Source organism: Nycticebus coucang, chromosome 9, assembly GCF_027406575.1.
Source record: "Nycticebus coucang isolate mNycCou1 chromosome 9, mNycCou1.pri, whole genome shotgun sequence".
Taxonomy (NCBI): domain Eukaryota; kingdom Metazoa; phylum Chordata; class Mammalia; order Primates; family Lorisidae; genus Nycticebus; species Nycticebus coucang.
In genome coordinates, this window is record NC_069788.1 from 117,919,640 (window position 1) to 117,934,606 (window position 14,967).

The following is a 14,967-nucleotide window of genomic DNA, read 5'->3' on the forward strand; positions in this document are numbered from 1 at the left end:
ACCCACATGAGAGAAAAACACAACCATAATCAAGTGGGGGGAAGGGTCCGTGTGCTCTCACCTAACGACAGTGTAGGGGTACAGGGCACACCTCTTGGGTGAAGGGCTCAACTACAACTTGGACTTTACCTAACAAAGGCAAACAATGTAACCTAATCATTTGTACCCTTATATCAATCTGAGAACAAAACAAAAATCTTATATTCAGAATTGACATCCATGAGAGTGTTTTGTGGTTTAGGGTGGTAAACTTGTTCCGTAAACTACTGTATATACATGGTGTGTTATTCCTCTGCTATACAAAGCCAGAATCTTTTTAATATGCATGTGTGTGGGTATTTTTAAATTCTTATAGTACCTAGCATAGTAGCTTACCTGTGAATATTCAGTACTTTGAATACATAAATATTGCTTTCCAGCTTGGAATCATCAAAGTTTAAAATAGCTTTGTGCCAATACCATGCTGTTTTGATCACTATGGCCTTGTAGTATAGCCAAAAATCAGGTAGGGTGATACCCCCAGCTTTGTTTTTATTACTAAGAATTGCCGGATGCTGGGAAAAATGGTGGCCAAGTAACAGCTTCCCTGCAACTGGGCACGGTGAGTCTGGGGAGATAAGACTCCAGACATCTCTGGCTGGTGGGATCTGCCTATAATCATCCCTTTGAGGATACAGGGAGCCAGCAAGGGACTTCTGGACCCCAAGAGGAGGACAAAAACAGTGGAAAACTGGCAAGAGGTTGCATGTGTTCGATTGACCTAATCACGCTGGCAACCTTAAGTACAAGTAGCAGTGAGACTGCAAACAGGAAAGGCATTACTTGTGAACTGTTTCAGTGTTTTTGGACTTGGCTCTCAGTTGAACTGCCTTGGGGAGAGCTTCAGCAGGAGTGTGGAGAACTTTGGGCGTTGTCTGGGCTACAGGGAGCCATTGTGTGAGAGAACTGCCCCGGCAAGCTCCACCCTCAGGGTTCAGAGCAAGGATTGGGTGGGACCTAGTAACCTAGTGACTGAGCAGCCTAAAGGCGGGGACTGAGCTGCCTTAAAGCCTTAAGCCTTAGGGGCAGAGTGAGATGGTTTTGGCACACTGGAGGCTTGGGCTGTTGCCCTGGGTAGAGTGCCGTGGTGTCACAGCTCATAGCAACCTCAAATTCCTGGGCTTGGCACTGCCCGGACCTCCACAAGATCTGTGCTACGACCCCGCACCAACCGGGCCTCCGCATGCCCTGACCAGGAACTGTGGGAGCCGGGCAACCCTACGTCCTCCCTCCTGTGTCCTCCCAGCCTCCACACTGGCCCGCTTGTCTGGCCAGGGATACTGGTAGCCACGTGCCCTCTGGAACCCTCCCTGCCTCTGTGCAGAGCCCTTCCCCTGGCAAGAGACTGCTGGAGCCTTGGGCTCTCTGTGCCAAACTCACTGGGTGCCAGGCACTCCTAAAACCGTGCGCACCACCTTCCACCCTCTTGCTGGATCTGGGTGTGTCACACGCCGGAGCTGCTTCCACAACCAGAACTCCCTAGCTGGAGCAGCCCCAGAGGTACTACACAGGGTCACTCCCTACAAAGATCAAGCAACAATAGAGTGATCCCAGCGGGATCTTGGAGAGACACCTTCCCAACTCTGAGGAAGGCCAGAGGCAACAGTGAAAAACAATCATGAGGCGAAATCAACAGAAAAACTCCAGCAATATGAATAATCAGAGTAGATCAACTCCACCAAGGATCAATGGGGCAGACACAGCACAAGATCCCATGCACAAAAAAATAGCTGAGATGTCAGAAAGCGAATTCAGAATCTGAATAGCAAATAAGATTGAATTAGAACTCCAAGCAGAAATCCAAAAGATATCTCAAGAATTCAACAAATTCAAAGACCAAATGACCAAAGATTTTGACACATTGAGACAAGAAGTTGCATCCCTCAAAGATCTGAGAAACACAGTAGGATCCCTCAGTAACAGAATGGAACAACCATTAGAAAGGATATCTGACATTGAAGACCAAGTTTTCGAATGCTCCCAAACTCTCAAAGAGGATGAGAAATAGAGGGCAAAAACAGATTACTCTCTCAGACAGCTCTGAGATAATTCAAAGAAAACCAATATTCGTCTTATACGGATCCCCGAAAGCGACAAAGTGGCTTCACAAGGCACAGAGTCCCTTCTCCATGAGATTATGAAGAACTTTCCAGATATGCCAAGAGATTCTGAAATAAAGATAGCAGACAGTTTCAGAACTTCAGCACGATTCAACCCGAATAAGACATCCCCCAGACACATCATAATCAATTTCACTAAAGTTAATATGAAGAAGAAAATTCTGAAAGCTGCCAGATGAAAGAAAACCATTACCTACAAGGGGAAGAATATTAGAATAACTGCAGATCTCCCTGCTGAAACTTTTCAAGCTAGAAGAGGATGGTCACTGACTTTTAATCTCCTAAAACAAAATAACTTTCAACCCAGGATCCTAAACCCAGCTAAACTGAGTTACATTTATGATGGAGAAATTAAATACTTCAATGACATTCACATGTTGAAGAAATTTGCCATAATTAAACCAGCTCTCCAGGATATTTTCAAACCTATCCTCCATAAAGACCAGTGTAATCCTCCACCACAAAAGTAAACTCACCCAGAAAATTTTGATCAAATTCCAACTTCCACAGTCGCAAAAGGATTAAAAATGTCCACCGGACTCTCGAAAGGCTTATCAATATTCTCAATTAATGTGAATGGTTTAAATTGTCCTCTAAAGAGGCACAGGTTGGCTGACTGGATACAGAAACTCAAGCCAGATATCTGCTGCATACAAGAATCGCATCTTGCATTAAAAGACAAATATAGACTCAAGGTGAAGGGATGGTCATCTATATTCCAGGTAAATAGAAAGCAGAAAAAAGCAGGCATTGCAATTCTGTTCGCAGACGCAATAGGCTTTAAACCAACCAAAATAATTAAGGATAAGGATGAACACTTCATATTTGTTAAAGGTAATATTCAATATGATGAGATCACTATTATTAATGTTTATGCACCCAACCACAACGCACCTCAATTTATAAGAGAAACTCTAACAGACATGAGAAATTTGATTTCCTCCACTTCCATAGTAGTTGCAGATTTTAACAGCCCTTTAGCAGTGCTAAAGGATAGATCCTCCAAAAAGAAGCTGAGCAAAGAAATTTTAAATTTAAACTCAACCATTCAACATCTGGACTTAACAGACATCTACAGAACATTTCATCCCAACAAAACTGAATACACATTCTTCTCATCAGCCCACGGAACATACTCCAAAATTGACCACATTTAAGGCCACAAATCTAACCTCAGCAAATTAAAAAAAATAGAAATTATTCCTTGCATCTTCTCAGACCATCATGGAATAAAAGTTGAACTCAATAACAATAGCAACCTGCATACCCATACAAAAACATGGAAGCTAAACAACCTTATGCTGAAGGATAGATGGGTTATAAAGATTAAGAAGGAAACACCAAATTTTTGGAACTAAACAACAATCAAGACACAGATTACCAGAACCTCTGGGATACTGCAAAGGCAGTCCTAAGAGGGAAATTTATAGCACTGCAAGCCTTCCTCAAGAAAACGGAAAGAGAGGAAGTTAATAACTTAACGAGACATCTCAAGCAACTGGAGAAGGAAGAACACTCCAACCCCAAACCCAGCAGAGGAAAAGATAACCAAAATCAGAGCAGAACTAAATGAAATTGAAAACAAAAGAATTATACAATAGATCAATAAATCCAAAAGTTGTTTTTTTTGAAAGATCAATAAAATCGATAAACCTTTGGCCAACCTAACCAGGAAAAAAAGAGTAAAATCTCTAATTTCATCAATCGGAAATGGTAAAGATGAAATAACAACAGACCCCTCAGAAATTCAAAAAATCCTTAATGAATACTACAAGAAACTCTACTCTCAGAAATATGAAAATCTGAAAGAAATCAACCAATACCTGGAAGTACACAACCCACCAAGACTTAGCTAGAATGAAGTGGAAATGTTGAACAGGTCTATATCAAGTTCTGAAATAGCATCAAGTATACAAAATCTCCCTAAAAAGAAAAGCTTTATGTCAGAATTCTACCAAACATTTAAAGAAGAACTAGTACCTATACTACTAAACCTCTTCCAAAATATAGAAAAAGAAGGAATATTACCCAACACATTCTACGAAGCAAACATCACCTTGATCCCCAAACCAGGGAAAGACCCAACAAGAAAAGAAAATTATAGACCAATATCACTAATGAATATTGATGCTAAAATACTCAATAAGATCCTAACAAACAGAACCCAACAACATATCAAAAAAAGTATACACCATGACCAAGTGGGATTTATCCCAGGGTCTCAAGGCTGGTTCAATATATGTAAATGTATAAATGTAATTCAGCACATAAACATACTACAATATAAGGACCATATGATTCTTTCAATTGATGCAGAAAAAGCTTTTGATAATATCCAGCATCCCTTCATGATCAGAACACTTAAGAAAATTGGTATAGAAGGGACATTTCTTAAACTAATAGAGGCCAACTACAGCAAACCCACAGCCAATATCATATTGAATGGAGTTACATTGAAATCATTTCCACTTAGATCAGGAACCAGGCAAGATTGCCCATTGTCTCCACTGCTCTTTAACATTGTAATGGAAGTTTTAGCCATTGCAATTAGGGAAGAAAAGGCGATCAAGGGTATCCACATAGGGTCAGAAGAGATCAAACTTTCACTCTTCGCAGATGACATGATCGTATATCTGGAAAACACTAGGGATTCTACTACAAAACTTTTAGAAGTGATCAAGGAATACAGCAATGTCTCAGGCTACAAAATCAACACCCATAAATCTGTAGCCTTTATATACACCAACAATAACCAAGCTTAAAAAACAGTCAAGGACTCTATTCCTTTCACAGTAGTGCCAAAGAAGATGAAATATTTGGGAGTATACCTAACAAAGGATGTGAAAGATCTCTACAAAGAGAACTATGAAACTTTAAGAAAAGAAATAGCTGAAGATGTTAACAGATAAAAAAACATACCATGCTCATGGCTAGGAAGAATCAACATTGTTAAAATGTCCATACTACCTAATGCAATATATAATTTTAATGCAATTCCTACTAAAGCTCAATTGTCATATTTTAAAGATCTTGAAAAAATAATACTTTGTTTTATATGGAATCAGAAAAAACCTCGAATAGCCAAAACAAAGCAGGAGGAATCACGCTACCAGACCTGACACTGTACTATAAATCGATAGTGATCAAAACAGCATGGTACTGGCACAAAAGCAGAGAAGTAGAAGTCTAGCACAGAATAGAGAACCAAGAGATGAATCCAGCTACTTACTGTTATTTGATCTTTGACAAGCCAATTAAAAACATTCAGTGGGGAAAAGATTCCCTCTTTAACAAATGGTGCTGGGTAAACTGGCTGGCAACCTGTAGAAGATTGAAACTGGACCCACACCTTTCACCATTAACTAAGATAGACTCTCACTGGATACAAGATTTAAACTTAAGACATGAAACTACAAAAATACTTGAAGAAAGTGCAGGGAAAACTCTTGAAGGAATCGGCCTGGGTGAATATTTTATGAGGAGGACTCCCCAGGCAATTGAAGCAGTATCAAAAATACACTACTGGGACCTGATCAAACTAAAAAGCTTCTGTACAGCCAAGAACATTGTAAGTAAAATAAGCAAACAGCCCTCAGAATGGGAGAAAATATTTGCAGGTTATACCTCCGATAAAGGTCTAATAACCAGAATCCACAGAGAACTCAAACATATTAGCAAGAAAAGAACACGTGACCCCCATCTCAGGGTGGGAAAGGGACTTGAAGAGAAACTTCTCTAAAGAAGACAGATGCACAATCTACAAACACATGAAAAGAAGCTCATCATCCTTAATCATCAGAGAAATGCAAATCAAAACTATTTTGAGTATCACCTAACCCCAGTAAGAGTAGCCGACAAAACAAAGTCCCAAAACCAGAGATGTTGGCGTGGATGTGGAGAAAAGGGCACACTTCTACACTCCTGGTGGGAATGCACACTAATACGTTTCTTGTGGAAGGATGTTTGGAGAATACTTAGAGACCTAAAAACAGACCTGCCATTCGATCCTATAATTCCTTTACTAGGTTTATACCCAGAATACCAAAAGTCACAATTTAAGAAAGATATTTGTACCAGAATGTTTATTGCAGCCGAATTCATAATTGCTAAGTCATGGAAGAAGCCCAAGTGCCCACAGACCCACGAATGGACTAGCAAATTGTGGTACATGTATACTATTGAATATTATGCAGCCTTAAAGAAAGATGGAGACTTTACCTCTTTCATGTTTACATGGATGGAGCTGGAACATATTCTTCTTAGCAAAGTATCTCAGGAATGGAAGAAGAAGTATCCAACGTATTCAGCTCTACTATGAAGCTAAATTATAGCTTTCACATGAAGGCTATAACCCAACTATAGCACAAGACTATGGGGAAAGGGCCAAGGAAGGGGAAGGGAGGGGGGAGGTATTGGTGGATGGAGGGTAATGGGTGGGGCCTCATCTACGGTGCATCTTAGAATGGGTACAGGTGAAACCTAATAAATGCAGAATACAAATGCCTACATACAGTAACTAAGAAAATGCCATGAAGGCTACGTTGAACAGTTTGATGAGAATATTTCAGATTGTATATGAAACCTGCACATTGTACCCCTTGATTGCACTAACGTACACAGCTATGATTTAACAATAAAAATAAATAAATTAAAAAAAGAAAAGCTTTCATATGAAGGTCCTACATTAGTTTCATAATAAGGGTGAGTACATGGGTACTTTTTCTTCCATTCTTGAGACACTTTACTAAGAAGAATATGTTCTAGCTCCATCCATGTAAACATGAAAGAGGTAAAGTCTCCATCTTTCTTTAAGGCTGCATAATATTCCATGGTGTACATATACCACAATTTATTAATCCATTCGTGGATCGATGGGCACTTGGGCTTTTTCCATGACTTAGCAATTATGAATTGGGCTGCAATAAATATTCTGATACAAATATCTTTGTTATGGTGTGATTTTTGGTCTTCTGGGTATATGCCCAGTAGGGGGATTACAGGATTGAATGGCAGATCTATTTTTAGATCTCTAAGTGTTCTCCATATCTCTTTCCAAAAGGAATGTATTAATTTGCATTCCCACCAGCAGAGCAAAAGTGTTCCCTTTTCTCCACATCCACGCCAACATCTCTGGTCTTGGGATTTTGTGATATAGGCTAGTCTCACTGGAGTTAGATGATATCTCAAAGTAGTTTTGATTTGCATTTCTCTGATGATTAAAGATGATGAGCATTTTTTCATATGTCTGAAGGCCGTGTGCCTGTCTTCTTCAGAGAAATTTCTCTTCAAGTCCCTTGCCCAGCCTGCAATGGGATCCCTTGTTCTTTTCTTGCTAATGTGTTTGAGTTCTCTGTGGATTCTGGTTATTAAACCTTTGTCGGAGACATAACCTGCAAATATCTTCTCCCATTCTGAAGGCTGTTTGCTTGCTTTACTTACTGTGTTCTTGGCTGTGCAGAAGCTTTTTAGTTCAAGGGTATATGTGAATCCTAGTAAATGTGGAATGTAAAGGTCTTAGCAAAATAACTAAGAAAATGCTACAAAAGCTATGTTAACTAATGTGATGAAAATGTGTCAAATGATCTATGAACCAAGTGTATGGTGCCCCACGATCATACTAATGTACACAGCTATGGTTTAATAAAAAAAAAAAAAAAAAGAATTGCCTTGGCTATATAGGGTTTCTTCTGATTCCATACAAAATGAAGAATTATTTTTTCCAAATCTTGAAAGTATGATGGTGGTATTTAATGGGGATTGTATTGAATCTGTAGATTGCTTTGGGTAGTATAGACATTTTCACAAAAATAGAGACACTGACATTTGGAACCAAATAGAAAACCATGAGATGAGACTAACATCTTCTAGCCACCTGATCTTTGATAAACCAAACAAGAACATATGTTGGGGAAGAGAATCCCTATTCAATAAGTGATGTTGGGAGAACTGGATAACCACATGTGAAAGACTGAAACTGGACCTCCACCTCTCACCACTCACAAAATTTGATTAAATATAGGTAAAAGATTTAAATCTAAGTCCATGAAACAATAAAAATCCTCAAAGAAAGTATGACAATATCGGCCTGGGGAAAGATTTAATGAAGACTTTGTGGCAATTGCAACAGCAATTAAAATTAACAAATGGGACTTAATGGAACTGAAAAGCTTCTGTATAGCTAAGGAAACAACAACTAAAGCAAACAGACAACCTTCAGAATGGGAAAAGATATTTGCATATTGTGAATTGGATAAAAGCTTGATAACTTTAGAGAACTCAAATTAATCAACAGAAAAAGACCCCAAAATCTCATATATCACTAGGCAAGAGAGATGAATAGAACCTTCTCTAAAGAAGACAGACAAATGATTAACAAACATATGAAAAAATGCTCATCGTCCCTAATTATCAGAGAAATGCAAATCAAAACCACCCTGAGATATCACCTAACCCCAGTGAGAATGGCCCACATCACAAAGTCTCAAAAGCTGCAGATGCTGGCATGGATGTGGAGAGAGGGGAACACTTTTACAGTGCTGGTGGGACTGCAAACTAATACAACCTTTTTGGAAGGAAACATAGAGAATCCTCAAAGAACTCAAATTAGACCTCCCATTTGATCCTGCAATCCCATTACTAGACATCTACCCAAAGGGAAAAAAAAATCCTCTTATCATAAGGACATTTGCACTAGACTGTTTAATGCAGCTCAATTTACAGTTGCCAAAATGTGGAAACAACCTAAATGCCCACCAATCCAGGAATGTTAAACTGTGGTATATGTATACCATGGAATACTATTCAGCCCCTAAAAGGATGGAGACTTTATATCTTTTGTATTAACTTGGATGGTAGTGGAACACATTCTCAGTAAAGTATCACAAGAATGGAGAAGCAAGAATCCAATGTACTCAATTCTGATATGAAGGCAGTAGATGAGCTAATACAAGGGGTGGGGGGTTAGGATAATGAGCAAGTGGGGAGAGGAGAAGAAGGAGGGGGATGGGGGTCACAAAGCGGCTTTACCTAACAAATGCAATCATTGTAACCTAATTCTTTGTACCCTCAATGAATCCCAAATAATAAAAATAAACGCAATTAAAAAAATAAATAAATCTCAGTGTACAGGGTCCATGCTATAAATATTATTTTTTATCAATTTTTTGCTAAGCCCTAAGAAGTAAAGAACTCTCCATGCCCGAATTACAGACTCAGCATTTTTAAGGAACTTTTTAAGTGAAAATGGGCTATTCTTTTTATGAAATCAAAATTATATGCCAAATTTCAAACATAAACAAGGTAGAGATGGTAACACCAATGATCCCCCCTATGCCCATTATCAGCTTTAATAATTAGTGAGTGACAGCCAATGTTATTGAATCTGTATTGCCACCAGTATCCCCCTATTCTCATAAATGGCAATTCATTTGAAACCTAGAAATCTTTTGGGGGCTTTAGTTTTCCTATTTATAAAATGTAGGCAATAATATTAACCTCTTTACATACAAATAAAATTAGAAAAGTAACCAAATCCTTTGAAGTTCTTCTAACACGTACTGTGGTACCTGAATGCAAGAAAAAACAAGATAGAAAATGGAATCAACTTTTGTCTAAATAAGTCTTTCTTCTAAACAGCTCAAAATGCTTTAGAGCAGGGGTCCTCAAACTACAGCTCGCAGGCCATATGCGGCAGTGTGAATTTTATTTGTTCCCGTTTTGTTTTTTATTTCAAAATAAGATATGTGCAGTGGGCATAAGAATTTGTTCATAGTTTTTTTTTTAAAACTATAGTCCAGCCCTCCAATGGTCTGAGGGACAGTGAACTGGCCTCCTGTTTAAAAAGTTTGAGGATGCCTGCTTTAGAGGAATGTATCTTTCATTCTCCCAGCACCTTGGTGTGGCCAATGAAAGTATTTATTCACTTTGAGCACATATGGAAATTAAAAGAAAAGGGAAATTATTTAAACTAGATCAAATGAAGAATCAACAGTAAAGGCAAAAAAAAAATCCAGATTTTCTGACCCCTCATATTCTGTCATCATGATCTGCCACTTACATTGTTATTGCAATATATGTGGATGAATACAACAGTTTTCTCTAAATGAAATGGACTTACACTCTATTATGGAGTTTTATACATTTGCAAGAGCAGTGCTATGTAATACATAGGCATTAAAATATACTAAATGATTTTAAAGCTCACTTCACAGATTCATAATTCATACAAGGGCACCTTTTTACTTTGTTTGGCTTTCCTAAAGAAGATAGCAAGAAGTAAAAGCAACTTAATTTACACCAGTGGTTCATTAGAATTGAACAATTATAGCTTGGCAATTCATCGGTTTGAAATGTAAACTATTTACCTGGCAGAGCAAAAATTACTTCAGTACTACACTGAAGAGTTATAACATTTGGATCCAATCCATGATGCCATAGGCCCAGATGATGCAACTTCCATTTCAGTTACAGAGTATTTTTATAGCACTTACCAAGCCATTATAACTGCATATATTTAAGACATTTTCCTTCTAGTTCATACAATAGTTCCTGTTCATTGAGTTTCATCAAGGTAGGTTGGGATCAGGTGGGAGAAGGGGAAAAAAAAAAAGGCTAATTTAAGGGTGTGGTGAGAATGGTCTGCCCTGTGCCAGTCTCCTGAATGTTGACTCTTATTCATTTCCTAGGATACGTCAGGGCAAGCAAGCTCTTTTTTTTTCCCCTATAGTCCCAAGAATAGCCATCTGTGGCTAGTAGAGTGTCTTCTAGGACTATCACAGCAGGGATCAAAATTCCTAAACACTCAAATGAATAGTTTAAAAGTTTATATAAGAAGAAAATTCTTCTCCAGTGATTTCTCTCTGACCCTGAAAATAATATTAGAGGCCACAAGCTACCCAACACCTGATTCCTATGACTGTTTTGCAAACTAAATATAAATAAACAAACCAAACAAATAGGTCTAAATCTTTTTTTTTTTTTTTAGCTCATTATTGAATATATTCAGGATGTAGTAGTGCTCATATGGACTGCTGCTTCTAAAAACAGCAGACAGAATTAGGATATAATACAAATTTAGTGAACTGGCAGTTAAGCTACTTGGGTTCTCATCTTATATCTGCACTAATCAGCTCTGTTGGGCAAGGGCGACAATGCTTCAGGACAGTAGTTTTCCCATCTATCTTGAGAAATCCATGTTCCAAATGATTTTTATTTTAGACAGAGTCTTTCTGTTGCCTGGGCTAGAATGCAGTGGTGTCATCATAACACACTGCAATCTCTTAACTCCTGGGTTCTTATATTCTCCTGCCTTGGTCTCCTGAAGAGCTGGGACTATAGGCGCCTGCCATCACACCCAGCTGATTTTTCTCTTTATTGTAGGGATGGGGTTTTACTCTTGCTCAGGCTGATCTCAAACTCCTGGCCTCAAGCAATCCTCCTACCTTGGCCTCCCAGAGTGCTAAGATAAAACATGTGTGCCATGGGCCCCAAATGATTTTTAAGACTAATTTTACTTCTAAAATTCATGTAATTACACACCTTTTATTACTTCTATACATCATCCCCATTTACAAAATGCCCCCCTTCATATAACATGCATAAAAACGTCTATATCCCTCTATTGATTACCTTATAGAAAACCTGTTTAAATTAAAAGCAAAGAATACGAAGCACTTGTATTAAGTGAACTTTTAATAGTACTCTTTGATGGGTGTGAGTTAATAATAATAATGTTTTCTAGTTCTCAGATCCCAAGACTACCAAAAATTAAGTCCTTTATAAATTGCAACAACCTCTTTTAATCACAGAGATGCTATGAAACCAGAATGAGGACTCACATAATATAAAACAATACTTTCATGTAAAAGAGTTCAAATTCCTGCCAAAAGAGGAAAAAAAAAGTATCAAAGTATCAAACTTTTGAGAATAGCCTTCAATGCATTATTAATAAAAGGAAATTAATAAATTAAAATCATAATTCACTATATTTCAAACATGTTTCCCAATGCTTCATAAATAAACATTACTCAGCATACTATAACCATTAGAATGAAGTTAAATATGAATAAACATGAAAGCTATACTTAAAAAAAACAACAACACCTAAGTCTTTTGGGCATAGTGCATTCACAACTTAACTGCCAAATCAAGACCCAGGCACTTTTATGCTGTTGTGCTTTTTATAAAGGCTGGGGGCAGGGTGTGAAGAAAGAGAGAGAATTAATGTTCTAAAATGTTTTTTTAACTTAAAAGAGACATCTCCCTAAAAGCTGATAATTTGATAAAGGGGAGCCCAATCTTCCACATAAAGAGGCATTAAAAAAACTAGAAATAGCAATGTAATAGTAAAATATTCTAGAATTTAAAATTGATAAATGTAAGCCTTCCCCTGTAGAGATGAACTCAATTCTTCAAGAGTTCTGTCAACATCACCAACCTCAAACTCTTAGATCACAAAAGAAAAAATGTGATGATGTAAGTAAGGAATTATCTGGAAACAAACAAACAAACAAACAAAAACTGCACTCTCTTTTCCTGGAACCAATACTATCCCAACAGAGCAGGCAGGGCAAGAAGGCTTCATTCTAAAGTTTGTTTAATTGTTCCATTCCAATTTAACAGTCTAAGCCTCTCTTCTAAGAAGTGAAAGACAGAATAAAAGGAAAAAAGTCTTCCAAGATGTTATCTAGTTCTTACTCCACTAGCTTCTACTGAAGAAACTCTAAATGCTAATTAGCCACACAAACTGGGCAGATGAACTTCAAGTCTTCATGTGTTACCAAAGTTAAAAGAAGGATGTCTTTCTGTTCTGAGGGCCTAGTCAACCCCAAACTCATATTTGCAGCAAACTGCAAAAAACCTTCATAACTGCATCCTAGAATCAGGGGTTCTCAAACTTTTTAAACAGGGGGCCAGTTCACTGTCCCTCATACCACTGGAGGGCCAGACTATAGTTTAAAGAAAAAACTATGAACAAATTCCTATGCACATTGCACATATCTTATTTTGAAGTAAAAAACAAAACCAAAATGGGAACAAATACAATCACACAGCCTCATGTGGCCCAAGGGCTGCAGTTTGAGGACCCTTGTTTGCACTCCAGTCACTGCTCTTTATCCATGGTCTTTTCTACTTTTCAAACTGACTATTTTTAAAAAGATAAAGCAGTTGCAGTAACTACCTTATCACAGTTTAGTTGAATTCAGCAAACATTTGTTGACTTGGCTGACATCATAGGAGCCAGAAGAACAGGAAGGAAATAACATACATTTATCTAGCTTTTTAATATTTTTTCTGCCTTTTTTGCCAAAAATCATTTGGTTACCCAATAAAGCTCAAACAAGGAATCACTGAGCACTTTTGCTTCTGACCATGATGAAGTAACAGGTGCCAGATTTACCTTATGACCTAAAACAACCAAAAATATTTTTAAATAAACGAAACATAGGAAATAATTTTCTTTCAAGACATTGGACATCAAACAAATGACAATGATCCTTGAGAGATGGGAAATAAAAAAGGAGAGTTCTGTGATTGCCCCTGCTTACTGACTTGTGAGAATTTCCAGGTTGTGGTGCAGAAAGAGGAAACCCAGATGGAATCCAACAGACTCCAGGAGTTGAGAAGATGGACCTGAGGATCCAGAGAGAAGGCTGCTAACGTTCACAGGATTGATCTTAGATGGTCCCCCTGAGATATTCAAGAGAGTACTACTTAGTGCATGAATATAAGGAAACTACCTGAGGCTAGAGAAAGAATGATCTGAGAGCAGTTAGAGAGAAGAGTGCCTAGCCCTCACACAGGACCAAGAGAGAATAACACCCATTCCCACCAAACACTGGAAAACATCATGATTCATGAAGCACTGGGTAGAGAAGTCAGAAGGGTCTTGCCTTGATAGTGGGAAATAATTAGCTTTAAATTAAATGGTCCTGGTCCTGACTAACCAAATCCAAATCCAAATCCAAATCCAAAAGGACAAAAATGTTTCCAAGTAATTTAAATGCATCTCAAAACAAAGTTTAAAATTTATAAGGATACAAATATCCAGCATCCCAGAAGGTAAAATTCACAATGTCTGGCATTCAACTAAAGATAACTATCAAAAGTAACTGGATTTGATAACAGTCAAAGAGAATAATGAGAACAGACGTCTCAGGTAATATACTCGTTAGATGAGGTACATTAACCATATAGTGAGTTCCCATTTCATTTAGAGCCTAATTTTTAAAGTCTAGTTGCTCAATTAGGATGGAAGCAGGCTCCTGTGAAAGCAAAGTCTATTCAAAGTTTGAGGCATATCTTTCTACAAGAGGCTCTACGGAGAGACAGTTTGACCAACACAATGGAGATCCATAATATGCAAGGTCCCTCAGTACTAGCAAGTGATGGTAGTGCTGACATGCAAGAAAGGCCTCAGGAAATAGCTCAAAGACTATCACAGAGCTGCCCTGCATAGCCTAAGCTGGTTTATATGTGTTTAACCAGTAGTCGAGGCCAAAGATTCACATATGTGGTCTGATAAGGTATGACATAATATACAGGGTGTCCATAAAGTGCGTGCACAATTTAAAATTTACAACTATTTTAAATTGCACACGAACTTCATGGACATTTTCATGGGAAGAGAAGTTATCCTTCATGTTTTTATCAAAACAGAATATTTGTCATTCACTTAGCAAATTACGTATTTAAAAATCATTTTAAAGCTGGCTCAGCACCCGTAGCTCAGTGGCTAGGATACCAGCCATATACACCAGAGCTGGTGGGTTCGAACCTAGCCAGAGCCTAACAAACAACAATGACAACT

At 38.0% G+C, this 14,967-nt stretch overlaps 1 protein-coding gene across 6 annotated transcripts in view; it reads right to left on the reverse strand.

The window, feature by feature from the left end:
• The window catches only part of RAD51B (RAD51 paralog B), a 736,945-nt gene that overhangs the window by 365,334 nt on the left and 356,644 nt on the right, over window positions 1–14,967 (reverse strand). The window lies entirely within an intron of this gene.